The sequence below is a fragment of the Leucopleurus acutus genome (genome assembly GCF_964270905.1).
Source record: "Leucopleurus acutus genome assembly, chromosome: 14".
Lineage (NCBI taxonomy): Eukaryota > Metazoa > Chordata > Mammalia > Artiodactyla > Delphinidae > Leucopleurus > Leucopleurus acutus.
This window is the reverse complement of record NC_139156.1, coordinates 53,821,099-53,847,035: the sequence shown is the minus strand read 5'-3', so window position 1 is coordinate 53,847,035 and position 25,937 is coordinate 53,821,099. Positions and strand designations below refer to the sequence as shown.

General features: G+C 47.3%; 1 protein-coding gene across 1 annotated transcript in view; it reads left to right on the top strand.

The window, feature by feature from the left end:
• Positions 1–9,247: 9,247 nt before the first annotated feature.
• The window catches only part of ANXA11 (annexin A11), a 41,797-nt gene continuing 25,107 nt past the window's right edge, over positions 9,248–25,937 (top strand). Inside the window, exon 1 of the mRNA XM_082854633.1 lies at positions 9,248–9,453. The gene's annotated coding sequence lies outside the window, so the exon portion shown is untranslated. The remainder of the gene's footprint in view (positions 9,454–25,937) is intronic.

The following is a 25,937-nucleotide window of genomic DNA, read 5'->3' as shown; positions in this document are numbered from 1 at the left end:
TAGTTAAACTGGTTGTGAAATGTCCTCCCAAAGTAACTGAATAAGGTAACTTATTATTTATAATTATTTTCTATACATCTCCCTAAAGTTGGAGGCTAGCTATTAAAATTATTATCTCAGATCCAGAATGTTTCTGGAGGTAATTAGAGAGTAGTATCAATTGTCTATTAAGACCATTCCTGGTCCATGTCGTGAAAATGAGGTAATTTGCATCCCAAAGACTGCTTGGCTTTCTGTTTTCCAGTGCAGGGCAGGATGGCACAGGGAGACCACATTTAACTGCGCGCCTGGCACAGACACTGACCCTTCAGAACTGACACTGGCTGGCGGGCTGCACTAAGTCCAGCAAGAAGCAAACCTGCAGCTCATCCAAAAGTGGTTTCAAGTGATAAAGATCAAGTTAAGAAGGACCTTCTATTTACTAGACTATTACTGCCCGATTCATAATTGTTGAATAAAGCTAGTTAGATCTTCAAAAAAAAAAAAAAGATCAAGTTAATAATAAAAGAAGCCAGGACACATCTTTGTTTGACCCGACTGGACGTTATGAATAGTGTAGACCATAATTTTCCCTACATATTGTGTCAAAGGCTGGGAAAGGATCAGCAAAAGTCACAAGCCATTTAATACAATTTTTGGCAGATTTTGCCTCAAGGCCCTATAAATTAGAGCGGATGACTGTGCACACAGCTTGCAAGCTGTGCACGGAGAAAGTCAGGCTTGCAAATTGTTAAACAAAAGCCGAACTGTTGGATTTTGCTTGTACTTGCTGGAGTAGAGTGACCAGCTTGTCCTGGTTTGCCAGAGACTTCTCCAGTTTGAGTCTGAATGCCCAGTGTCCTAAGAAACCCTTCAGTCCCTGGTAAACCAGGATGGTGGGTCACCCTACCTGGAGGTCTTCCTTACAAGCTGGTGATCTTGGGCTGGACATCCGCATTTGGAGGTGAGGCACAAAACACCGCCTGGAATCTCTGGGTGGGAATTGGGCTTGTTGACTGATGGAGTTCACTGCAAGGTGTTTAAGCATCCATCAGCATTGGCATTGAGGGAACCAGTAACTATCAGTCACTGGAGGGCGTTTGTCTGGGATGTTCATTTTCTGCACAGATGTATCCTCCAGTTACCTGCTTGTGGATGGTAAATCAGGTTGCTCACTTGCTGGGGACTGGGGTCCCATTATTCAATATGCAGATTTTTGCTTATTCCTTGCTTAGCCCAGTACCTTACCTCCTCCTCCCAAATTCATTGCCTTACATCTACCATTTTGCAGTCCCCACAGTTCAGCTTATAGGACAAATAAGTCTCCTTTCTCCCATATCTCCCTGAAGGAGATAGGGAAGGTGACCTAGGGTTTCCACCAGTGCCCCTGTCGCCCTGTGGGTGGGGTGGGGAGAAATAGCTGGCTTCTCCTTGTTTTCTCCCTCTGGGGGCCCCCATGTTGAAGCTTCCTCTATTCTACCAAGTTAGTTACCACTTCTCCATATGTTTTCTATCATCTAAATATGTGTTAAAAATTCTTGTCCACTATTTCCTTCTCTCTTGTTCCTTTGCTCTCGTAGGATTTTACCTTTGCTATTCCTCTCTTGTGCTTTTTCCAGGATTTGGGGAGGAAGAGGAAATAAACTTGTGCTGCCAATCAACCACACTTAACTGGACATCCATTACTCCAGTCTCTCTTTCTGTATCATGTGATGGATGGATGTTGGCATTTCTGCAACGATCTCCCATGTCCATTATCTTTTCTAGTTTCTATTTATTTCCCTTCCTGTTATTTTCAGGGAAAGCTGCTTGGTCCAATCTTTTAGCTCATGAGCTCTTCAGCTGCACACATTCTACTACTTAGCTCATCCACTGAGGCAGTTTTTTTCACTATAATTATAAATGATGTATTTTTTATTTCCAACATCTCTAACTGATTCTTTTTATCCTCTCTTATTTGAGAACGTTCATTATGTTTACTTCAAAGCTCAGTACTGGTTGTCCTATTTGTTCTGTTTAATCTTGGAATCTGGAGCAGACAGCCTGGGGGACAGAAATGTGCTTCACACACTAAGCTGTATGACTTTGCAGGAAGTTACTTAATCACTTATACCTTAGTTTAGTTTCCTCATTTATAAAATGGGGATAAAAATAGTTCTACCTTAAAAGATTCTGGTAGGGTTAAAGTTCTCTTGTTTTTTTTTTAAAATGCATGCGGTACATTTAGAATAGTGCCCAACGTATAAATACTCAGTAACTCTTTCCTAGTGTTGGTGCTTCTCCAGTGACCTTTAATCTTTTGACAATGAATTTGTGTTTTCCTATGAGATTTCCTGCAAGAAATCTGCTTGCATAACCCACTCTGAGGAGGGGTGAAAACCATTTTGCAAATGTGTGTTCCACGTTGCTTCCAGGGAGAGTGCAGAATGGGCTGGATGCCTCACGAGTGGATGCTCTTTTGGGTGGTCTTTGGGGCTTAGCTGCTACCTTTCTTCACTGGCTTTGCCATCCATCTGGGCCCTGCGCCGTCTCTCACTCCCTTAATACAGCTTGCACCTGGAGCTTGGCCACCTTGTTTGCAAGGGTGGGATTTAGGGAGCTCTCCAGGAGTCAGCTCATCTAGCTTCTCCCATGGGGATGCTTGTCTAACCTTCCCAGCAGTACTCCATTGTCCCCGTCTTGCTCCACGCCTCGCCTATCTCCAGGCATGGAGTGCCCTTGTTGCTGTTCTCACTTTTGTAGTATATATTGTAGTGTAGACATTCAAGAATATATGTAGTTGTAAAGCAACTATACTCCAGTAAAAATTAATTTAAAAATTAAAATTTTAAAAATCAAAAATAGAATTTATGTAATGTACGCTCATGAGCTGGGCTGTAATGTTAAATCTCATTGTGTCTGCTTTCAGTTTCTTAGAAATTCCTCAGCACTTCTGATTCTCTGAACATCTGTCATCTTTTTTGAGGACACTAACTTTTTCCTTTCCTGTCATTTCTGGAGTTTGGGTCAGGTACTCAGTCCACTGTGATGAAGAAGGAAGTCAGAGGATTTCTAGAAAAGATGAAAATTAAGCAGAATCTTGGAGAATGAACAGGAGCAGCCTAATGAAAAGGGAGAGAAGGACACTGCAGGCTGGAAGACGGCAAGAGCAAAAGTATGGGGACACACACAACACGGTACGGTAGCGGGGGGGTCAGGGATTACAGGCACTTGACATTTCGAGAGAAATAGGACCTGTATGAGCTGCAAAGGGAGAGGCAGGGCATGGTCTTCTGTGCCAGGTTAAGAGGTTCAACCTTATCCTGGAGAGCTCCAGATGGTTCTAAAGGAATGGCATAGTCAGATGTGCGTCTTGTGCCACTCTGGAGGGTAGGTTTGAGTGGAATGACACAGGAGCCAGGAAGACAAGCTAGAAAGCTCCTGCAGAAGTCCAGGTTAGAAATCATAAGACCCTAGAAACCAGGGCAGTGGTACTTAGGGGGTGGAGAGTAGGGGGTCAGTGCAATAAATATTTAGGAAGAAGAATCTACAGACAGGGAGGATTTTCTAATAGTAATGGTTTTCTTTAGGTAGACTAGAAAGAGACTTCAGTCTTCTTCCAGTATGGTCATATGTTTTTGTAAAATTTGTAAAAGTAAGCTATTTTCGCTGCAAATAGTTAATACTGCTGGTAGTATCATGTAAATTTTTACAACTATTGTCAAAGTTGGAAATACTTCTACCAAGTTTCATGTATGAACTATGAGATTTCAGGGCATTTTAAGTTTTCTTGTACAGTGTCTAATCTTAAATACTTCTTGAATCGATACAAGTATTTTCCAGTTTAACATGAATGTTCCGATTGTGGTGGTGAATTGAGTTTTGTGTTATCCTTGTAGATGTAAGTATTTCATATAAAGTTATCATGAAATTTAATATTTTCTTAGTGTATGCCTCTGGAATTTACAGACTTCATTAGGATGAAATACATCAGAGAAGCTAAGATGCAATCTGATACAGTGAGATGCATGAAGCATTTAATTTCACATGCAGGCATGCTTTGATGTGCAGTACTCCCACAGTTTGTGCCTTATTACACAAGAGTTTAATAAAATATATTCCCTGAAATTGTTCAAAAAAGATGTATGTATATATGTGTGTATGTTATCATTGTATAGGTTACCTTATCAAGTATATTCACTATAGGAAAGAACTTCTCTTTTTTTTTCTTTTTATTGAAGCATAATTGACTTACAATGTTGCATAAGTTTCAGGTGTACAGAAAAGTGATTCAGATATATATATATATAAATATATCTATATAAATATAACTATATATCTATTCTTTTTCAGATTCTTTTCCACTATAGGTTATTACAAGATATTGAGTATAGTTCCCTGTGCTATACAGTTGGTCCTTGTTGGTTATTTTATGTACAGTAAGAGAACTTTTGTTTTAAATAGGCATGGACGAGAATAGACTTACATGCTTAAAACTTTATACATACAGTGGTTGAAAGAGTTTTCCACTGACCAATTTCTGGCTCTATAAATGTAGAGTCTTGTTTCTCCTCTACTACCTACATACTTCTGAGAACAGATGCTATTTGGACACGTTTGTTATTGAGATACCATCTCTGGCTCTACTGGCTGAATCAGAACAGTGTTCCTAAAAGCTATTCCCACACTGGGAAGACTAGCAGTAATGTAATTACACACAGAAGTGACTGCTAACAACATAAACATAACCTACTAAACCCAAACTAAATGTATCTCCAGCTCACCTTTCCCTAGCCAGACCCTCAAGTGCCCATGGGCACTCCAACTCACGGGAGGGGCTTGAGAAGAACTGAGATGGAGGAGAAATCAGAGCAGAAAGGGGCTGCCATCTTAACTGTGTGTACCTAAAATAGCTTTACTTTTGCAAATTCCACAGAAACATAGGACTGCGTAAAACATTGCTAAGCCTCTCCCATGAGGAGTCCCTGGAAACAAGGGGCCCTGCAGCTGCGTGGTGAATCTTCCTAATGTACAGGACTTGGAAGGGGATTCTGGCAAATCAAGTAGCTACCAGAGCTGTAGCCTGGATGCCTTGGCAGAAGGTGGTAGCTCACCTGAGATATAGGACCCAGAGGAAAATAAGCTTGAGAGGGAAGGATGGTTAGTTCATTTTTGACATTATAAGTTGGTGATTTTTGAGGGATATTCTGGTAAATGTATCCAGTAAGCAGTTATTTATTCATACATTTGTAATTCTAGTATCACTCCCCTGTTTAAACAAAGAAAATTCAAACAATCCAAAGGTAGGTAGGAAAAGAGAACAAAGAAACCAAGAGAAAACATATGTCACATGATATTCAAATATTAAGCCACCTGTATGGCCTGTCTGCTGACCAATTAGAGACTTGGAAGAGGTCGTGGAAGGCCTCCCTGTGACAAGCACTGCCTCTTTTGTTGCTAGATCAGGGGAAGGTCAGGGGTGGGGGTAATGTAAGGTCTCAAGGCAACAGCTATTTACCAAACAGGACAGAAGAATTTCAATTTGTTATGTCAACTGGTTCTAGTTGCATATTAGTATATCAGTCCTGAGGGCATATATATATATATATATATATATATATATATATATATATATACACATACATACACACACACATATAACAATAACAAAAAAGGGGCAGTAATAAGTCCCAATATTTCTGTAGTCATTATCAATATAAACTGGTTAAACTCACAATTAAAAGCAGATACTTAGATCTACTTTTTCATTTGTGGAAAAAAATTTATGTCATTTCCAAGAGAAAAACCTAAAGAACAATATAGTAAGAGTGAAAAAGAGAGAGAGAAAACATATACCAGACAAGCACTATCTTAGATAGCAACACTAAGAGCAGGCATAATAATTTTTTAAGGAGAAAAGTAATAAAAGGAGATAGTCACCAAAAGATAAGACAATTATGAACTTGTATGAACCTAATAATGTGTTCTCAAAATTATAAGGCAAAATCAGACCAAATTATAGGCAGAAGTTGACAAACTACAAAAAAGTGGCAAATGTTAAACTGTCTCACAAATCGATGGATTGAACAGAAAAGAATCTCGGGATAAAAAGAATCTAAGTAACCAGATTAGCAAAGTGGATGGAGAGATATAGAGAGAGAATCTTGCACAGGTAAAGAGTGAATATACATTTGCAAAAACTGGGATATTCAAAGTCTGTTTACTAGAAAACAAAAAGTCTTAACAAATTCTAAAAAGAGCACATCTCTCATCTCCAAGAATTAGAGTTAGAAATCTATGACAGAATATTTTTTAAAAAGCCATAACTTTGAAAACAAAATTGGAAAACACACTTCTAAATAGTCCATGAATTAAGGATAAAATTCTAGTGGAAAAAAACCCAAAATATTTATAACTAAGGCATAACAAAAGCATGGCATATTAAAACTTGTGATATGTAGTTACAGCAGGATTTAAAGGGAGATTTATGCTCTCACATAAATATTAGAAAACAACAACAAAAGATTCTGAAAATAAATAACTCTAATATTCAACTCTAGAAACCAGAAAAAGAACAGCAGAGCAGACACAAAGAAAGTAGAAGGAACAAAACTATTGATACAAAGATAAAAGTAGAAATTAAAGGAATAGATAACTTTTTAAAAAGAACTAACATGATTTTAAAAATTAGAAGGATATTCATTGCAAAGTCTGGCAAGACTGATCAGAAGACTTTCTGCACTCCAGTCTCTCACCTGCATCTCACTTACCCCGGGTATCCTTTTTGCAAGCCTCTATTGTGTGGGGGATTTACAATTTAATTTTTTCTCCATTGAAGAAGAGCTGTGTTTAGAGCAAAGGGATTTTCTTTCGCACCTCTTCCTGTGGCACCTAGCATAGGGCCGGTCACGTTGGCTGGGTCACGCTGGCTGTATTCAACCATTGTCAGTTGAATGAATCGATGTAAGAAAGATGACAGTACTGTGCTACTCTAGAGCTCTACAGCACTTGACCTTTTTACAAGGCACTTACGTTCCCTTCTTTTGATGTTTGCATCAACCCTGAGCAACAATGAAGCAGAGTTTACTTTCCAGATTTGTATAGATTGTTTTGAAAATTTTATAGGCGAGAAAACCAAGGTTTGGAGAACGCATCGCTTGCGAGTGTCAGAATGGGAACCAGAACCCAAACACCAAATCTAGAGTCTTTTCCCCCACGTGGTGTTCCTACCGAGTCATAAAAGGCACAGTGGTAGCTATTCACCATTCTGGCCTAGAGGGTCTCAGTTCCAAGGCAGAAAAGTTTGTGCTACAAATGGAAGGAATTCCACCCTAAATGATTTGTTTATTATCTTTTAAAGTGGTATTTCAAGAAGCGTTCTCTCAGCCACGAGAAAAATGAGCCATTCAAAGAAGCTCGCTTTTGCTGCTGCGGGGCAGCAGGGAACGCTGCAGGGCGCGGGTGCAGGGTGTTAAGGCAAAAGAAAGGGCTGGGTGGGTGCCAGGTGACCTTCCCGGACGAAAACCCCAGCCCGGAGAGAGCGCCTGGTAACAGAAGCCCCCCGGAACGCCGCCAGTTCGGTCGGGGGCTTCACACTGGCGCCTGCTCCTGTGCCGCCGCAGGCGTCCCCACCCGAGTAACAACAACCCTGGGAGAGACGCCTTGTGCCTCTGACCCTCCGCTCTTCTTCAGCTCCGGGGCGCGTTTCCTCCGAGCAGCTCCCGAGCCTTTGGCCTGAGTTTCATCCTCCCCCGCCCAGTCATCTCCAAAAAATGCAGTCCAGTCCCGAGAAAGAGCCGCGCCTTGGGGGAGGTAGGGGTGTTGGAGAGGCTGCGGAAGATGACTGGATCCCCAGGGTTCGTAGCTGGGCTGCGGCCAAGGCTGCCGCAGGGCACGGCTTGCGTCCAGCCCCCGCACGCCGGCATCCTCTGCAGCCCACCGCACCCGGCCCAGTCCCGCTCCTTGCACTATTAAAACGCAAGCTGGACCAGCAGTTTTTTTTTTTTTTTTTTTTGAACAGCCTCAAACGGACAACAATCTAAAAGTCCTTTCGTAAAGAGCTAAGTAATTAAGAATGGTGACGCACAAGACCGCTAGTATTATGCAGGATTTAGGAAGAACCAAGTTGATCCAGGTGCGCTTGCATGCAAAGACCCTCCAAGATCTAGTGAGTAAAAAAGCGCGTTGCAGAAAAATACAGCAACACCGTTTTTGTAGACAGTACATCTACGTAATGTATGAAAGCCAAGCCTAAAAGTGGGCTGGGGGAATGAAGAGTGAATCTGTTTTTTAAAAATATTTATTTAATATATAATATCAATATAAATAAATATATTCATATATTGCGTAGGTGTCCTTTTTTCAAAAAAATAAACTTTATTTTTTAGAATAGTTTTAGATTTACAAAAAAGTTCAAATAGAGTTCTCATAAACTCCAGTTTCTGCTATTACTATCTTGTATTAGCGTGGTGTTTTGCTACAGCGAATGAGCCAATATTGATGCGTTATTATTAATTAAACTCCATACTTTATTCAGATGTCCTTAGTTTTTAGCTAATGCCCTTTTTCCAGGATCCCATCCAGGATACCACGTTACATTTAGTTTTCGCATCTCCTCAGGCTTCTCTTGGCTGTGACAGTGTGTGTCTCAGACTTTCCTTGGTTTTGATGCCCTTGACAATTTTGAAGAGTACTGGTCAAGTTTTCTGTAAAATATCCCTGAACTGGGATTTGTCTCATGTTTTTCTCACGATTAAACTGTGATTATGTATACTTGTGAGGAAGACCACAATCGGTACATACTATCACTGTTGATTTAACATTCTTGATGTTGACCTTGATCATCTGGCTAAGGTAGGTGGTCGCGGTTTCTGCACTACAAAGCTACTCTCCCACCCCCATCTCCATTTCCATACTGTTATGTCACCTTTCTAATGTAGAATGGGTCACCTTTTTAATGTACACAGTCACTAAGTAAGGTACACTGGGCTGGAGGGGGCTTGGGTAAATCCCCTCCCCACGAGTGCGGCGCAGGGCAGGACCGGTCGCGGGAGGCGGTGGGGAGAACTGGCTCCTCGCCTACCTCCAGGCGCTTGCTGTATCCTCCTACCGCGACAGAAGGCCCTTTAGCTTCCTTCCGCTGCTCGGGGAGGATGCTCGCAGCCTGCGGGCCCAGGACAGCCCTAACCTGGGGGCGGGGCCGAGCGCAGACCACGCCCCTAGGGCCCGCCCCGCCCTGGCGCACGCGGCTCCGCCCCGGGGCGCGTTGGGGCGGCGGGAGAGGGGAGTTTTCCGCCCAACGGCTCCTCCTCCAGACCCTCCCTGACTGCTGAGCAGCTCGCGGGTCCCGAGTGCCCAGCGAGCCCCGAGAGCGGGAGTGGGACATAACTCGAGGCTGGTCCGAGGTGCCGCGCCTGGGACGCCCGCAGAGAGAGCCGCTGCTGCCCGCGTCCCCGTTCGCCCCTCGCGGTCCCCCACCCGGTGGCCAGTGGCTAGGTGAGTGAGGGTTCCCCGGCCTGCTGGGGGCAAGGGACGGGGCGGTGGCAGGGTTACGCGGCCCCCGCCGGAAGGCCCCGGACTGTTCCTCGCCCCCTCCCGGTCCGGCCCTGCGGCTTCCTGGTTACACGGCGTGTAACCGTAAGGGGGCAGGTGTCGGGCTGGTCCCGGACGGGCTGAGTCAGCCTGGCTGCCCAGCTCGGTCAACGGCGGGGAGCCCTCCCTGTGGGGTGGGGGGTGCACAGGCGGGTCCCACAGTGGCCAGGGCCACGTGATTGTGCTGCTCCGCCGGAGTCTGGGGCTCAGGGCCTGGGCCGGATTGGGACCGGGTGAACCTGCGACAAGAAGGCGACTGGCTGGTGTGGGGATGGCCGGTGGCCACGGCCCCTCTGACCCCGTTGAGTTCTCGGGAGTGTGTGTACCCTTCTGGGAAGGGCTTATGTTGAGGAGAGCTAGCAGAGGAGGCTGCCTTCAGGAACTTTCCTCCGGAACTGGAAAGACGGAAATTCTGGGAGCTGCTAGTTGGAGTTGATTTGCAAGGCACTCTTGTTTGAGAGAATGCGGGATCTCTCCCAGGTGCTGTGTTCACCTGTGTGTTTACCTTCGCTGCCTTTCCTCCATTTCAACCTTGAGCTACAGTTTCAGGGAGGGATTCTTGACTTTTACCTCCCGCTGGGCTCTACCCAGTCCCCTGAAGATTTAAAAACGTAGAAACGCATCTGTTGGCCTAAAGGAGAGCTGTGCAGTTCATCAGCTTGCGACTTTGGGGAGAAGCTAAGCTAGACAGTTCTAGCCCAAGCTGGGAACAGTTTGCCTGGCACATTTCTGTCTCTGCCCCTCTAATCAGTGACCTTTCTTCGGAGATTGGGTGTTTTAGGACAGACCTGGGGGATCTGTGGTAGCCCGCCGCTCTGCCTTCCCTCCCTGCCGTCACTTTGCTCCCTGCTGCTTTGACCTGGGCATGGAGTGGCCCTGGGAGGGGTGAGCCTCTGCCCTGCCCCACGGCAGGGACAAAAGTTTACAGGGCAGTGCCAGGCTGAGTCCAGGAGCTGGACAGGTAGGGCGTGCTATCTTGCTCCCCCACCCCCACCCCGGACTGGCTCTCATTATACTCCTCCATTCCTTCCTTGTTTCAGTCAGTTGTTGGGGATTCCAGGAGGATTAACAGGGCTCCTTCCCTCAAGGCACTCTTCATGCTACTGGGTGTTCCCTGCCAGGAGAGGCCAGGTGAGGTGCCAGGGCTATTTGTTGCCCTGGCGTGGGGTGCTCACTACCTTGGGCTCCTGCATCCCTCCCGAATCTCACCTCTTACTGGTCTCTATGCCTTCATTTCCTCATCTTTAAAGTGGGGGTAGTAATAATACCTACCTCACAGGGTTATGGTGAGGATTAAATGAGTTAATATACTTAATAACCATACAGCTCAGGCACTGATCTGAACAGGTGGTGACTGGTGCACCACACCCCTGTGTCGCAGGATAGACGTAAAGCTTACAGCAGGGCCTGGCGCATGAGTAATCATCTGGAAGAGTCAACAGTAATAATAACAATAGCCATCACTCCCTTCGTGCCCTGAAGGGCCGAGTTGAATTACTCTCCTTCTGACCTGTTCCTCTGTCATAGCTCATGCTGTTCTGCCCTCCTTCTCCCAGTTCTGCGTGTTATTCACCACCCTCCTGGGAGCCATCCAGGTGCCTGGAGCAGGAAGGGACAAGACATGCTGTGAGCCCATGCAGCCCTCCTCCACTCCTTTGGCATCACTTCTCAAAACTCGCCTTGGAGTAATAATTATATGGCCACAAGTCTTCTCTCTGCCCCGTCCTCTGTGTCTGGAGGGTGGGGGGTATTTCTCACTCGTCTCTTGGTCTCAGAGCATCCAGAAGGGACCTTGCCGAATGTCGGTACTCAGTAGATATTAGCTAAGTGAAAGAGGCAGGCCAGGGAAGTAAGGTTTCCCTGTTCTTAAAATGTTTGACTTTGGAAGCTGAATTTGGATAGGCCAAAAAAACCCAACAACTTGGGAGAGTGAGATGGAAGTGAGTCCAGACTGAGAGGTGGGCCTAGGAACTGGCTGAGAGGCCAAGTGGGAGTCGCCTTGGACTCCTTTATGTCTCCAGGGCAAGGATGGTAGTCAGGGCTCATCCTGGATTGCTGCACCTAAGATCCATCAGTGATGCCTTGGCCACGTGATTCTGGGAGGATGGGTAGTTTGAGGTGGTAGGAGTGAGAATTGAGCCAGAATAGGTGAGTGTGGGTTTTTGGGAATTCACTTGGGCGGGGAGGGGAAACCCTGTGTGGGCAGGAGGTGAACGTAGAAATGAAATCTGTGCCGAGTGCTGGATGTTCAGAGGACCCAGGGTCTTTGTGGAGCTCCCCTTCCTTCCTGCTCCTTCCTCTTCTCAGCTGCCGTCTTTTCCCTCCCCCTAAGCCTGAAGCAAGTCCCTGATACTTGCCCCATGGGGACCACTGGAGGAAGATTCTGTGTATAGGTGTATTTTACAATCACAGCCAAGCAAACACACTCAGGTTTCTCTGAGTTTTTCTCCTCAGCACCCTGTGAGCCCATTGCCTGCAGAACATCAGGAATCTGAGGGCTACCTAAATAGAAAAGCTCTTAGGGGAAATGAAGACACCAAAGTTTCCTTGTTGGGAATTTGCATTTTTGAAAGGAGTTGTGAAATTCATGGCGCTTTCTAATAACCCTGAAACCATACCATATTAAGCCTGCTGACCCTGAGCCCGGGTACCCCATGAAATAAAGGTCTGATTTCACGTGGTGGTTTGTATTTGGGAGAATCCTGACAGTGCAGCATGTACAGTGACTTGAACCACAGCTGGCTTTGCTCCTGATGTGAGAAAGTAACAGGTGAGGCCAATGGAGGGGTGAGGAGACAGAGTTCTCATCCGTGCTTGGTATCCTGGGACAAGCCACATAGCCACACGGAGTCCCAGAGTTCTGGGTGGTGAAATGCCTACCTCACGTGGTGGTTTGCACAATCTGGTGAGGTGATGTCTGCAAAAGGGGTTTGAGATCAGTTAGGGGGTGGTAATGGCAGTGTTGATATCTTCGTTGTGTGCCTGCGAGGAATCTTGAAGCTGGGGGTGGAGTGTGCAGATGGCAGGTAGCTGACTCCTGGTTCTGTGATCTCTGAGTGTCTAGTCTTCCAGGGGCTTGTGCTCCTGAAGGTCCCACTGCCTTAGCAGACAAAAAGGGGGAGGAATCACTCCTGAAATTGAGAGGGAAGTCAGGAGCCCCCAGCCTCTTACACCTGTAGCTGGGGAGAGACTGGCTTAGAGGACAGCGTGAGGGACAAGGAGAAACTCAGAGGCTGATAACAGGGAGCCAGAGGGAGTATATGGCAGATTAAGCCTGGGGAGTGGCATCCCTGGGGGAAAAGGGTGTGTATGTGGGGGGCTGGTGATAGCAGACCTCAGCTTGCTGTGTCCACCTAAAAGGTCACGGCTATTTTAGGAAGCGGGTGACAAGGGATATTTCTATTGAACTCAGTGTTAGTGAGTATCCACTGTTTGCCTAGCCCTGTGCTGGGAGCACAAAAGCAGAGGCCACCCCTACCCGCCCTAGGTTGTCCCCTGCCTGTTCTGTAGTACAGATGTAATTTATTCAACCTTTCCCCCATTGCTGGGTATGGAGACTGTTGACTGTTTTTATAGTTTGAAATGGTGTTGGAGTAAACAATCTATAAAATCCTGTTTGGAATGTCACTGAATGTTTTATTTATAAGGAAGAGTTCACATTTTTATGATATTAAGTTTTCCAAATCAGGGACAGATTACAGGCCTTGTGATGTAGAATGTCTTCATTAGATATTAAGAATAGGATTCTAATTGGATATGCTGGATATATATATATATATCTCATAAAATATACGTCATATAATTTGGAAATTATTTGTAAATAATTTTTTTATTCCTACCTTTTTTTTCTGTTTGTTGGTCATTCATTTCAACCTTTATTGTTACTCATTTCTTTTTACTTCTGGCTTATTTTGTTGCTCTACTTCTATTTTATTTATTTATTTATTTATATTATTTTTTTGTGCGGTACGCGGGCCTCTCACTGCTGTGACCTCTCCCGCTGCGGAGCACAGGCTCCGGACGCGCAGGCTTAGCGGCCATGGCTCACGGGCCCAGCCGCTCCGCGGCATGTGGGATCCTCCCGGACCGGGGCACGAACCTGCGTGCCCCGCATCGGCAGGCAGACCCCCAACCACTGCGCCACCAGGGAAGCCCTGTTGCTCTACTTTTAACATCTAAATTGGTTCATTTATTTTTAGTGTTTTATTTTAATTAAAAAAGTATATAAAGTTCAGCGTTTTCCTCTGAGTACAACTCTAGCCAATGGGCCTTTGTATGAAATGCTCACCTTTCCATTGCTTTCTAGTACTCTGTAGATCAGTTTTGATCCAAGAATTTTTTAGAAGGCAACGTCCTGAATTTTTGAGTAAGTTTTGTGGGGGGTATGGTCATATTTTAATGTTGACTGCTAGTTCTATTGAGTGAATGTGCTCAGCAAAATCTCTTGTTGGACTGTATTAAGATTTTCTTTGTGACCAGCTACACAATCAATGTGAAAAGGTTTCATGGACGTGTACTCTCTGTGGGATACAGACTTCAGATATATCTGTGATCTTGAGGTTGCCCTCTGCATCCCTGCTTATTGAATCTTTTTTTTGAGTCAAGCTCAACTTATATTTGTCTTGGATTTATGAATTTGGCATGCATATTGGGTATATACAGGTTTATCAAGCTTACCTTTGTGGATTGTACCTTTTGTCTTTTGCTTATTCAATGCTTTTGGCCTTTGGCCTTAAATTCTGTATTAACTCTTTTAGGAGCATATATCGCCAAGAATCTGGGAGAATCCCTTCTTTACAGTCCTAAAATTAGTAACTAAACGCATTTTATAGGACAGTAAGTGAAAGCCTCAGAAATTTGGAGGCAGGCGTCAGTCAGGGAGGGGGTAAGCCGTATCCTTTAGTTTCCACTCAGACTCATGCAGAGTAGGTAGTAATCAGACTGCCCCCGCTTGCTTCTGAGTCAGGATTACTGTGAGCTCCCCCTCCTTGCCTGTCCCGGTGGCCCCCATGATAGCCAGGTTTTAGGAGGGATGGATAAAAGGAGATCTGTCTGCAACGCCCAGGGATGGGCCTGAGTACCACTCCTCTGCCTTTGTGTTTGGTTCCCCCCCATCCCTTAGGTCTAAGGAGGTGGACGGCTGTGACTCGCAATTACATTTCCTTCCTCATCTGAAGCGGCAAGGCGTACTTTCTCTTTTCCCCAAGGGATATGACAAAACAGTACACAAAAATGTCCCAGGGCCAAATGTCAGGTATAAAGACTTGGGCCACAAGTTTTACACTCGTTTCTATGCTTGTGTTTTAAGTCACATAAACTATTTCAAGGGACTAGAATGGCCTAAGCCCTGTTGTGCCATGGATTCCTAGGCGGTAGTTTTCCAAGTCTTGTGTTTCCAGATGGCTGGGAAATGGTTGGAAAAAACCCTCATTTTGCAGAGGCAGGATTATTGGAAAGTCCTCAACATGTTTTTAATAATAATATTTCCACTTCTGGTTTGTCTTTGTGTTTACCTAGTATGTCTTTGCCTTAATTTTTAACTTTTCTTTCTCGTTTAAAAAAAAAGCGTTTCTCTTGTAATCAGCACGTGACTGGGGTTCGGGGACATGGCAGAAGGCAGCGATAATAGCAACAAACCGAATTTGGTCATTTCTGTCTTTGGTAGAGAATTCAGACTGTTTGCATACCAGATAGTCTTGATTTTATTTCTTGTGTCTTGTTTTCTGTTTATTATTTACTATACTTGGATGTTGTTTCTTTCCTGATTTCTGCTGTCTGGGTTAAGTTTCTCATCATTCCTCTTCCTTCCTCTTCCCCACCCACTTGCATTAGGATTCAGGTTTGGCCATGATTTAAGAGAGGAGTTTCTCGATCTCCAGAAATTGGAGTCCAGAGTTAATAAGTGTCTGTTCCATGAGGCTGTCCAGGCACGAGGCTCCTTATGAAAATTTGCTCCCAGCATTCTTCAGGGCTTTGGTTTACAACCTTGAGCATGTTTAAGAATAACTGGCAAGGTTTGTTAAAACACAGATTCCTGGGCCCCACCCCTAAGGGTTCTGATTTAGGGGGTCTGTGGTGAGGCCCGAGAAATTTCCTTTATGACAGGCACCCAGGTTGTGCTGATTCGACCAGTCTGGGGACCACACTTGGGCAGTGTTGCTTTGGGTGCTTCCCTTACCTGCAAGGCCCAGGACAGCTGACTCCCTGACAGGGCCCTGCCTTGCTGCCAGGGAGGCCTGGAAACATAGTCCTTGTTTGGGGCTGCCATGTGCCAGGCTGCAGGCAGTGTTCTGTCATGGAAGCAAGAGGGGGCAGATGGTTGAGGGGGGTGACGACTGAAGTTTCTGGAACACCACCCACTGGTGTCCTCAGTCTGAAACTACTCCTGTGCTTGTCGGTTTTGCCACTGGCTAAGCCAGCCTTCCTCGGGTTAGGAAGTAGGAATGGTATCTTGTGACAGGGGCAAGCCAGCAGGCAGTGCAGGGGGCGGCAGCCTCCGATCCTGAGGGCAAGTTGCTGCTGCTACTTTTCTCATGCTCTGAGGGTCTCGCTGCTTCCAGGCCATTCCCAATAGTCAGGTCTGGCAGCCATTCGTTCTGCCACTTGGAGTCACCTCCTGATCTTAGAGGGCCCTCGGGATGCGGGGGCGGGTGTCCCTCCAAGACCCAGCTTTGGGATGGAGAGAGTCTAACTGTGCTTCCTTCTCCCGACTTAACCTTCATCAACTCCAGGTGTGACACATCATTGTCTGTTTCCGGGAGAGCTTGGGGACAGAGGCCATTTGAACCCTGAACTGAGCTGGGCTGTTGGTCAGCGCGGCTCCTGATACCCTGGAGAGATCAAAACAAGAGGCTGCCACCCCCTGCTCTCTGCTCTTGTTAACTCATGGGGGTGAACCTGGAGAGAAGCAGTGTCCCAGAGGCTTCCCTGGGCGAGGATGCTTTCTCTGTGGCTTGATGATATGGGGCGTTATTAGGAGGCAGCAGAGTCATTTTCTCATTCTGTCTTTCCCAGGGTAGCCTTTGCATTTCCAAGTCCATTCTCCAGCCCTGGAAGGTGGAATGGCGCCCAGAAGCGTGAGTGGCAGGGAGCCAGCCTGGGCCGCGATGCATCGGCCAGGAGGTCGAGAAACATGACTTGAGTCTTTGTCCTGCCCCAGCTGATCCTGAGAGCCCAGGCAGGCCTTGCTCTCTAGGCCTTGGCTCTCACCTCAGTAAAACAAGCTGGTTGAGTCGAAGAAACTCCTGAAGGCCCCTTCCAGCCCTGATATTGTAGGATTCCTGTGTAATCCAAATGCCAGCGCACTGGGAATTGGCTGTATTATTTTTATTTTTTTAAATAATTTTTATGTATTTTTTTAATTTATTTATTATTTTTGGCTGCATTGGATCTTCGTTTTTGCGCACGGGCTTTATCTAGTTGCGGCGAGCGGGGGCTACTCCTCGTTGCGGTGCACGGGCTTCCCACTGCGGCGGCTTCTCTTGTTGCAGAGCACGGGTTCTAGGTGCGCACAGGCTTCAGTAGTTGTGGCATGCGGGCTCAGTAGTTGTGGCTTGCGGGATCTAGAGCTCAGGCTCAGTAGTTGTGGCGCACGGGCTTCGTTGCTCCGCAGCATGTGGGATCTTCCCGGACCAGGGCTCAAACCCATGTCCCCTGCATTGGCAGGCGGATTCTTAACCACTGCATCACCAGGGAAGGCCTGGCTTTATTTCTAAGAGGTGTCTTTCTGAGCCTGCTTGCTCAAGTTCAACCCCTTGGTCAGGCCTGGACACTGGTCCGTGGCCACTCTCCAGCCTGCTTTGCCCGGAGCTTCTCCAGGCTGGGCCTCCCCAGGTGCCAGCCCTCGGAGGGCAGTGTCTGAGGCACTGTCTGGCTAATGACTGACATGGGCTCCAGCTATTCCTAATTCATGGGTGTGAGTGAGGAGTTGAATGTTTAACAGCACTTTCTATGGGCTTTTTGTTCAGTGCCTGGGAAAGGACGGTCAGGGTTGGTGGAATGCGGCCCTGGGGCTCACTGGCTTGCTCCTGGGGCCTGATGGCATCTGTGACCCACACCTCAGAGGTGAGGCAGTGCCCCAGCAGAGTCGGGGATGTTCATACGCCCTCTCACATAACTTGAGGTTCTACCTTGTCGTGGGAGGGAGAGAGGGAATGTCTTAGATCAGTCCTTTCTGCTCCCAGAATTCCTGGAGCCTCTGTACCAGAAGCTCTGACTGAAGAGGTCATTGGGACAGGTGCCACCAGGGTGTGAAAGAGGTGAATCAGGGTACACTGGTGTCCTGTTGGTGTGTGTCAGGGACCTTGCCGTGCCCTGCCCCATACTGGCCAGTGGAGGAGGAGAGAAGAGGCCTGTCCTATAGCCCGGGCACTGACTTTCTCACTGGGAGGCCTAGAAAAAGTAATTCTGGCTCGGGCACTAGTCTGGTGTGTGATCCTTGCTTGTCAAGAATTATCCCTGAGCCTTAGTTCCCTTGAGGTGATAATACCTCTCTTGCAGGATCATTTCAAAGGTTAATGAGGTGATATATAATGCGGTAATATATGTATTAACACCTGTCATAGGTACTGGAAAAGGGGGAGTATTATTAGAGCACTAAGAAGACATAGAAAACATTTTAGGCCAAGTGCTGGTAAGTTCCAGAAAGGGAGATCATCGTTGTGAGTGGAGAGATCAGGGTGGGCTTCCTGGAAGAAGTGGGGCTCCATCTGGCTAAAAGGAAAGCCAGAATTGACTTAGGCTTAAGGAAGGCACAAAGGAGATAGGAGGACAGACCAGGTAGAGGGACTGTTTGAGCAGAAGTTCTGAAGATGGAAAGTGCTGAGGTATTGGCTTGGCTGAGCTACAGACATGCATTTCCTGCATTCTTTCCATCACACAGAGACCTCCAGGGACCTTCCATTTTCTTGCCATGGCACAGCCCAGGGCGGGTTGGCAGGCTTTAGCATCCCACTTGCACAGTGATCAGCCCCACCTGAGATCTGAAAGAGCATCTTCTTCTCCAGGGTGATCTGCAGATTCTGATGGGGATTTCTTTCCAGCTTCCAGCTGAATAAGACTGGCTGGGGACTTGGTCACCATTAGAAGAGCAGCCCTTGATAAGTGCTATTTGAAGGAGAGATTTCCTGGGGCTTCCAGGAGCTGGAGTATATACTCTGTCAGGTCTTCTAGGTTTGAAGGGACTAGGCCTTTCCAAAGGCTTTGAACAGGCCCCAGGACTGTAGAGGCCCAGGGACTCCCTGCTGCCTTTAGGTCTTTAGTCTTGTGCGCCACCCCTCTCCCCACCTCTTACCTGGCAGGTCCCTGGATGAACATCTGTTCCTTTCATTACAAATATCGGTACCTGCAGGGACTGCCCTGGTGGGGACAGTGGGCAGCCGAAACAGGCATCCTGGATGAAGGGGCAGCTGCTGCAGCCCTAGCTGTGTGCCACCACGTGGGAATGTAGGACCCTTGTTGCCAGGTTTCCTGTTTTTCCATTTAAAACAAAATTTAAGTGGGAGAGTCTCTTTTGTGGCCTCACCTCTCCCCTCCCCACAACAAAATAAATGTTTGTGAACTACAAAACCTCCAGGGAGCCCCAGGTCCTGGGCAGCACAAATTGACAACCACGGATCCCTTGCAGGCTCGCTCATTTAACAGATGAGGGAGAGATGCCCAGGGGAGCCTTGGGTTCGCCAAGGCCCATCCATCAGAGAGAAGCCGCTTTCCTAGACACCACGCCTCCCACCTCTCCCCCTCCTCCTCTCTGCTCTCGGAGCCCTTTCGTCATTCTCAGCCTTAATCCCCACTCTGCCTGGGAGCGGCTCTTAAACATTTGTGGGTATTTTCCTGTGATTGCTCTTCTGTGTTTGTCTCCCCAGCTAGAGGGAAAGCCTGGTGCAGGTCAGAACTTCTGTTTTTTCCTCCTGTGCTCCAGGAAGTCTAGCCCAGCACTGGATGCCTCTCTGAGCCCAGAGGTGGAACTAGTGTTAAGCTAATGAAACTTAACCTTCAGGTTGAAGCCCCCCCACCCCCCCAGTCACTTGCGTGTGGCCTTTGCAAGGCTGTGGGAGAGGCCCTGCAAGTGAATTCACAAAGTCATATAGTTTTGTAGAATTTGCAAGAAAGTGTTCTGCATCCAGGGTCTTAAAAGGGCCCCTAAAATTATATAGGCTTCAGGCTCAACAAAACCCGAACCTCCCTCTAAAGATGCTGTGAAAACTCAGCCATTGGCTTGGGTCCTGCCTTTTGGACAGTGGGCCCTTGGCTTGGGAGCAGGAAGTGGGCGGGTCCTGAGCCAGCCCTGGGAGGATCTTGCTGTGTCACCTTGGCCTGTCACTTCCACTCTCTGGTTGTCAGTTTCTCCACTTGTGAAATAGGAGCCGGGGTGGGGTGGGCGGGAATGAACTGAGTCATCTCTAGGGCAGAATGATCTCTGGTGTCCCAGTTGCTTGGTTTTGGCTGGCTGGGTGTGACTTTTTTTTTAACATCTTTATTGGGGTATAATTGCTTTACAATGGTGTGTTAGTTTCTGCTTTACAACAAAGTGAATCAGCCATACATATACACATGTTCCCATATCTCCTCCCTCTTGCGTCTCCCTCCCTCCCACCCTCCCCATCCCACCCCTCCAGGCGGTCGCAAAGCACTGAGCTGATATCCCTGTGCTATGCGGCTGCTTCCCACTAGCTGTCTACCTTACGTTTGGTAGTGTATATATGTCCATGCCTCTCTCTCGCTCTGTCACAGCTCACCCTTCCCCCTCCCCATATCCTCAAGTCCATGCTCTAGTAGGTCTGTGTCTTTATTCCTGTCTTACCCCTAGGTTCTTCATGACATTTTTTTCCCCTTAAATTCCATATATATGTGTTAGCATACGGTATTTGTTTTTCTCCTTCTAACTTACTTCACTCTGTATGACAGACTCTAGGTCTATCCACCTCATTACAGATAGCTGGGTGTGATTTGATTGCCCCACCAACCCGAACATCACACTGCCCACCTTTCCCCTCCCAAGAGCATTTGCATTGCTGGCTGGGTGTCCGTGGCCAGCCATAAGGAACCCACTCACAAGCCCTGGGTCTCACCATGGTGACTTTGTTGATTGATAATAATACAAGCAAGCAAAGCTTTACTGAGTGAGCTCTTATTCCCAGACATGTAGGAGACGTGAGCACCTGGTCCCTCCCTTCTTGGTGGAATGGTTTTTTCTGTGGTCTTGGTTTATTGCTTCTCTTGCTGACTGAGGTAGACTTGTGCACTGATCTCTTATACAAAGAGAGGCTTTTCAAAGAGGACACCATGGAAAGATCTGGAGGGAAGGAGAGAAGCGGTGGTCACTGTATGTACTTGCTTTCTATTGCTGCTGTAGCAATTTATCCATATTTAGTGGCTTAAAACCACACAGCTTTTTTTTTTAAATACCATTTTAACCATTTTTCGGTCTGCTGTTTGGTGGCATTAAGTACATTCATATTATTGTGTAACCGTCACCACCATCCATCTCCAGAACTTTTCATCTTCCCAAACTGAAACTCTGTCTCCATTAAACACTAACCCCCGACTCCACTCTCCCCTCCCCCCAGCCCTCGGCACCACCATTCTACTTTCTGTTTCTGAATCGGACTACTCCAGGTGCCTCATAGAAGTGGACTCATAGAGTATTTATCTTTTTTTTTTTTTTTTTTTTTGCGGAACGTGAGCCTCTCACTGTTGTGGCCTCTCCCGTTGCGGAGCACAGGCTCCAGATGCGCAGGCTCAGCGGCCATGGCTCCCGGGCCCAGCCGCTCTGCGGCATGTGGGATCTTCCCAGACCGGGGCACGAACCCGTGTCCCCTGCATCGGCAGGCGGACTCTCAAACACTGCGCCACCAGGGAAGCCCCGTATTTATCTTTTGACTGGCTTATTTCACTCAGCATAATGACCTCAAGATTCATCCATATTCTAGCATGCGTCAGAATTTCCTTCCTTTTTAAGGCCAGATACCCTTCTGTTATGTATATACTGCGTTTTGCTTATCCATTCATCTGTTGATGGACATTTGGGTTGTTTCCACATTTTGGCCGCTGTGAACAATAACTTCCGTGAACACTGGTGTACAAATATGTTCGGGTCCTGCTTTCAGTTCTTTTGGGTACATATGCAGAAGTGGAATTGCTAGGTCGTACGTTTAATTTTTTGAGGAACTGCCCTACTGATTGCGGCTGCCCCATTTTAGCACATGACTTTACTGTCATACGGTTTTGTCTCACGGGTCTCCTGGTGTTTGTTGGCAGGGTTATATCTTTTCTGGAAGCTCTAGAGGGCAATCTGTTTCCTTGTCTTTTCTAGCTTCTAGAGGCTGTCTGCATTCTTTGGCTCCTGGCGCCCATCGTGCATGGATGGAATCCCTCTCAAGCTTCTTATCTCTTTCTTTTCATCTTTATTTCTCCTCATCCTTTCCTTTCATCCTTAACATAGCAAGGAAAGGACTCATGGGTCCACCTGGATAATCTAGGATACACTACCCATCTCAAGGTTGGTAACCTTGATCACATCTGCAAAGCCCCTTTGTCATGTAGGGCAACATAGTCACCAGTTCTGGGGGATCAGGGTGCAGTCTGTCTGTTGGGAATATTTTTGACAGACCTACAAGGAACCTGATGGTGCCTTGATCGTTGGCTTTGAAAAGCCCTCCCCTCTCCCCTTTCCCTTTTTCTAAATTGTCTTGAAGCACCCATGACCGTAACGATTGGTTAGGTACTACCCTCATTGTGTGGGCTAGACACCTGGTAGACACTGAATAAGTTTGGGTGTCTGTCTAGGATCTTTCTTTTTCCCCTCTCCAAACATCAGAGCCTGTCCTCTTTGACCACTTGGGAGGGTACAACACTGGCTGAATTGGTCACAGAGTGGAGAAAACTCTCCCTATATTATAGAGGTCTTCCCTGTTCTTACTTCATTCAGTCCTCACAGTAACTTCAAGGTAGGTGGGCAGACAGCTTGGAGGTTCAGAGAGGTTAAGTTGTCCTGTGAATGTCACACAGCAAGTGGTGAAGTTAGGACCCAGACCCTACCTACCAAGCTAATGCTCCTTAGGGAGTAAGTTAAAATTAACTGAGCACCTACTCTATGCTAATAAGCTACATGATGGATAGCTTTATATGCGTGTATCAGTGCATCACACCCTTACCACCACACAGTAAGATGAATGTACTTTCCCCAGTTTTAAAAAGGAGAAAGGCTCAAAGAGGTTAGGCAACATGCCCAAGGTCAAACGGCCAGCAAGTGGTAGAGCTAGAATTGGAACCATTGTCATTGGACCCTGTGTTTCTCCCTGGTTGCCCAGCAGCAGTGTTAGAAGATTCTATCAAGGCTGTGTGGGCCGTGGGTAAAATTCATACGACAGAGCTCTTGATGGGGGAGTGTGGGTTGTGCAAAGATGGGGGCACTGGTTTAGAGTGTGGGAAAGAGAGTAATTGGAGGAGGTAGAAGGACCTACGGAGGACCTGGGGTTGGATGTTATGAGACCCAGTGTTGGTGATGCTTAGACTGTGTGACCTGGATGAGCCACCCAGCCTCCCCTTCCCCACCCAGACAAGGGAGGGGTTCAGAGAAGCAGCTTCCCAAGTTCCTTTCCAGCCGAGCTTCTGACGGGTTCATTGTGCAGACAGTACCTGCCACCGAGCTTGGAGTGAGGTGCACCCCTGTGGGCCCAGGCGATCCTGGAGGAACAGCGCTTGGATTGGAGTTTGCAGGAAATGGAGGGACTTGAGCGCCAAGTCTGGGACAGCCGGGAGGCCTCTAGTACTCTGGGGCTTGTGCTTGATTTACATCCGCTAGTCCCGAGGAGCCCCTTCTGATCAGGTGGTGTGATTGCCAGCAGCTTCCCCACCGGAAGTGGTGAAACTGACAGACACAGACCTGCCTCCCCAAGCCTGAGCTGCACTCAGAAACAAACCACGGTTTCCGTATTTGGGGAAGGGGAAAGGGGCATGTGGGGAGGGGGGTATTTCCTTAGGTCCTGGCCACACCTTGGACTTAGGTGGGGGGATTTTTCTTTCACTGCCACTGTGTCTGTCACAAGAACCTTGGCGACTACAAGAACCGCAGCTGAGCCCCCGTCATGTCTTGGGCCTGGTTGTCAGCCAAATACTGACACCGTACCTGGGTTCACCTGCTTCCTCTGTGGCTGCTTTCCAGTCCTCAGAAATCCTGAATCGGGATTGGCATTTGGTTAAGTGTTGGCTCTTCCGGAAGCCTGTTTGGTATGGGCACCTGCCACAGGGGTCTCTCCCGATGAGCTGGAGCGACCCAGGTTTGCCAGGGCTGTGCCGTGGAGGAGTTAGTAGAGAGACCTGCTGTGAATCTCCCTGTCTGCCTGCAGGTACTTTTCCATGAAGGTGTTCCCTCCTGCCTCGCCCCCTCCTCACTCCTTCTCCATTCCCACGACCTGGTCTGGAAAGGCCACTGAGAGCAGAGAATATGGTTTCTCTCAGGGCCGTCCCAGGGTGGACATGCAGACAGCAGGCTCCTGGGAGCTTTGTGCAGGCTGAGGCCCTGCTCCCGGGCAGGTTTCTTTTCCAAAGGCCTTCTCAAAGGTGCTTCCTCCTCCATCCCTCCCACCCCCTTTTTTTTCCTGGAGCTTGGACCAAGCCTCCAGGGCACCCAGGCCTGCAGCAGGGTTGGAAAGAAAACACTGCCAGTTTCCTGTGGGTGGTTTCTCCTCGTGGAGATTGGAAAATCCAACACAGCCATTCCCGTCCAGGATCTGCTGCTGCACTGGGCTTGGTGTGGGAGAAGGAACCAGCTGGCTTTACTGCTCCTGTCCTCTGCCCTTCTTCACACTGTTCTGACCCCCAGCTCTCCACCCTGTGCCCTCCCTGCTCCCACATTTCTCATCCTGTGTATTATCAAATGGCCCAGGGTCCTCTGGGACCCTCTAATCCTGTTTGCTATTTTATGTTGGGGAAACTGATACAATGAGAGGTTAAATGATATCATGAGAACATATTTGATGTTAAACTGTTACTATCTACATTTAACAGATGTGGAAAACTGAAGCCCAGAAAGGTTAAATAACCTGCCCAAGACCACGCACCTCTTAGGGAGCAGAACTGGGATTCGAGCCTGGGCCACATCTGGCTTCAGAGTTCACGCTCCTCCCACCACCCTAGACTGCCTTTAGTGAGATGCTCGGGATCACGGGGAAACCTGGTGTCCTGCTTCCTAGGTCTGTTGTATTCCATCAACCAGTGTTTTTAAAGTTTTGGTCTTTGAAATACTAGCGTCTGGGGCTGGTGGGCCATGTGAGGAAGTACAGCATAGGGGTAAAAGTCCTGAGCCTCGGAGCCTGGCTGCTTGGTCTTGAATCCTGGCTTATCATTTACTAGCTGTAACCTAGGGCAACTTGTATAATCTCTCCATACCTCAGTTTCCTTATCTCTAATACAGAGATCATAATCTTAGTATTTGTCTTATAGAGTTGTTGTAAAGTTCTATTCCATGTATAGCACTTAACAGTGCCTAGTACATAATAAGTATTCGATAAATGTTAACTATTATTATTATTGCCTAGTAAGTTTGGGAAATTGAGGGAAAAAGTTAAGCAGGCACCTTTGTTACAGGACTTCTCAGAGCCTTTATTATCCTATTAAGTATTGGCACTTTTCCGGAAGGGGATGTCGTAGGCAGCGTTTTCCAAAGTTTTTGGACAACTAATCTCTTTCTCTTTTTTAACTGGGCACCTGGTAAATTCTCAACTCATAAGATGTAAGCTGGTGTCGGGGAACACAGTTCAGGAAGCACTGAGCTCTACATCATGCTGCCTGTTTTTGCTTGGCAAGGCTGAGCTGGAGATGGGAGTCCAAGGCTAGACCTGAGCACGACTTTGAAGGACTGTGTGTGGCAGAGCTTGGGCTGTGCCAGGCTTCTCTCCTCCTGTCCCTGTAGGTATGAGGAGAGGGAGGTGGTGGGAGCCGAGGCACCTGAGGGTTTCTGGAACCTCCTGGCCATGAGGAACGTCCTTGGCTGACCGCAGTTCAAAGCAGTCATTGCACTGTCCTTGGAGGAGGGGTCTTAAACTAGGTCACCAGTGGCAGGACTGTTGGGACCACCAAACAAGCCAGCCCAGCCTAGGTTGAAATGGTCACAGGTTTTGCAGTATGACCCTCTTAGGGAAAGGTAGGCAGGCTTTGCTCCCAGCAGGCTGAGTTCTACCTTGGACCCTCTCCCCATGTGTTTGTGACTTGAGTAAACGGTGTCCCTGGCATATGTTGGCTCCAAAACCAAGGTGGTTAGAAACTAGGTAGTCGTCAAGTTTCCTTCCAGCGTAGGCATTTAGGAAGTCTGTAAATCTAGGATTGGGGTGAAAACCTGGAGAGGTGTCCCCTTCAGGAGTCCTAAAATGCAAGTAGGAAGAGCCCCA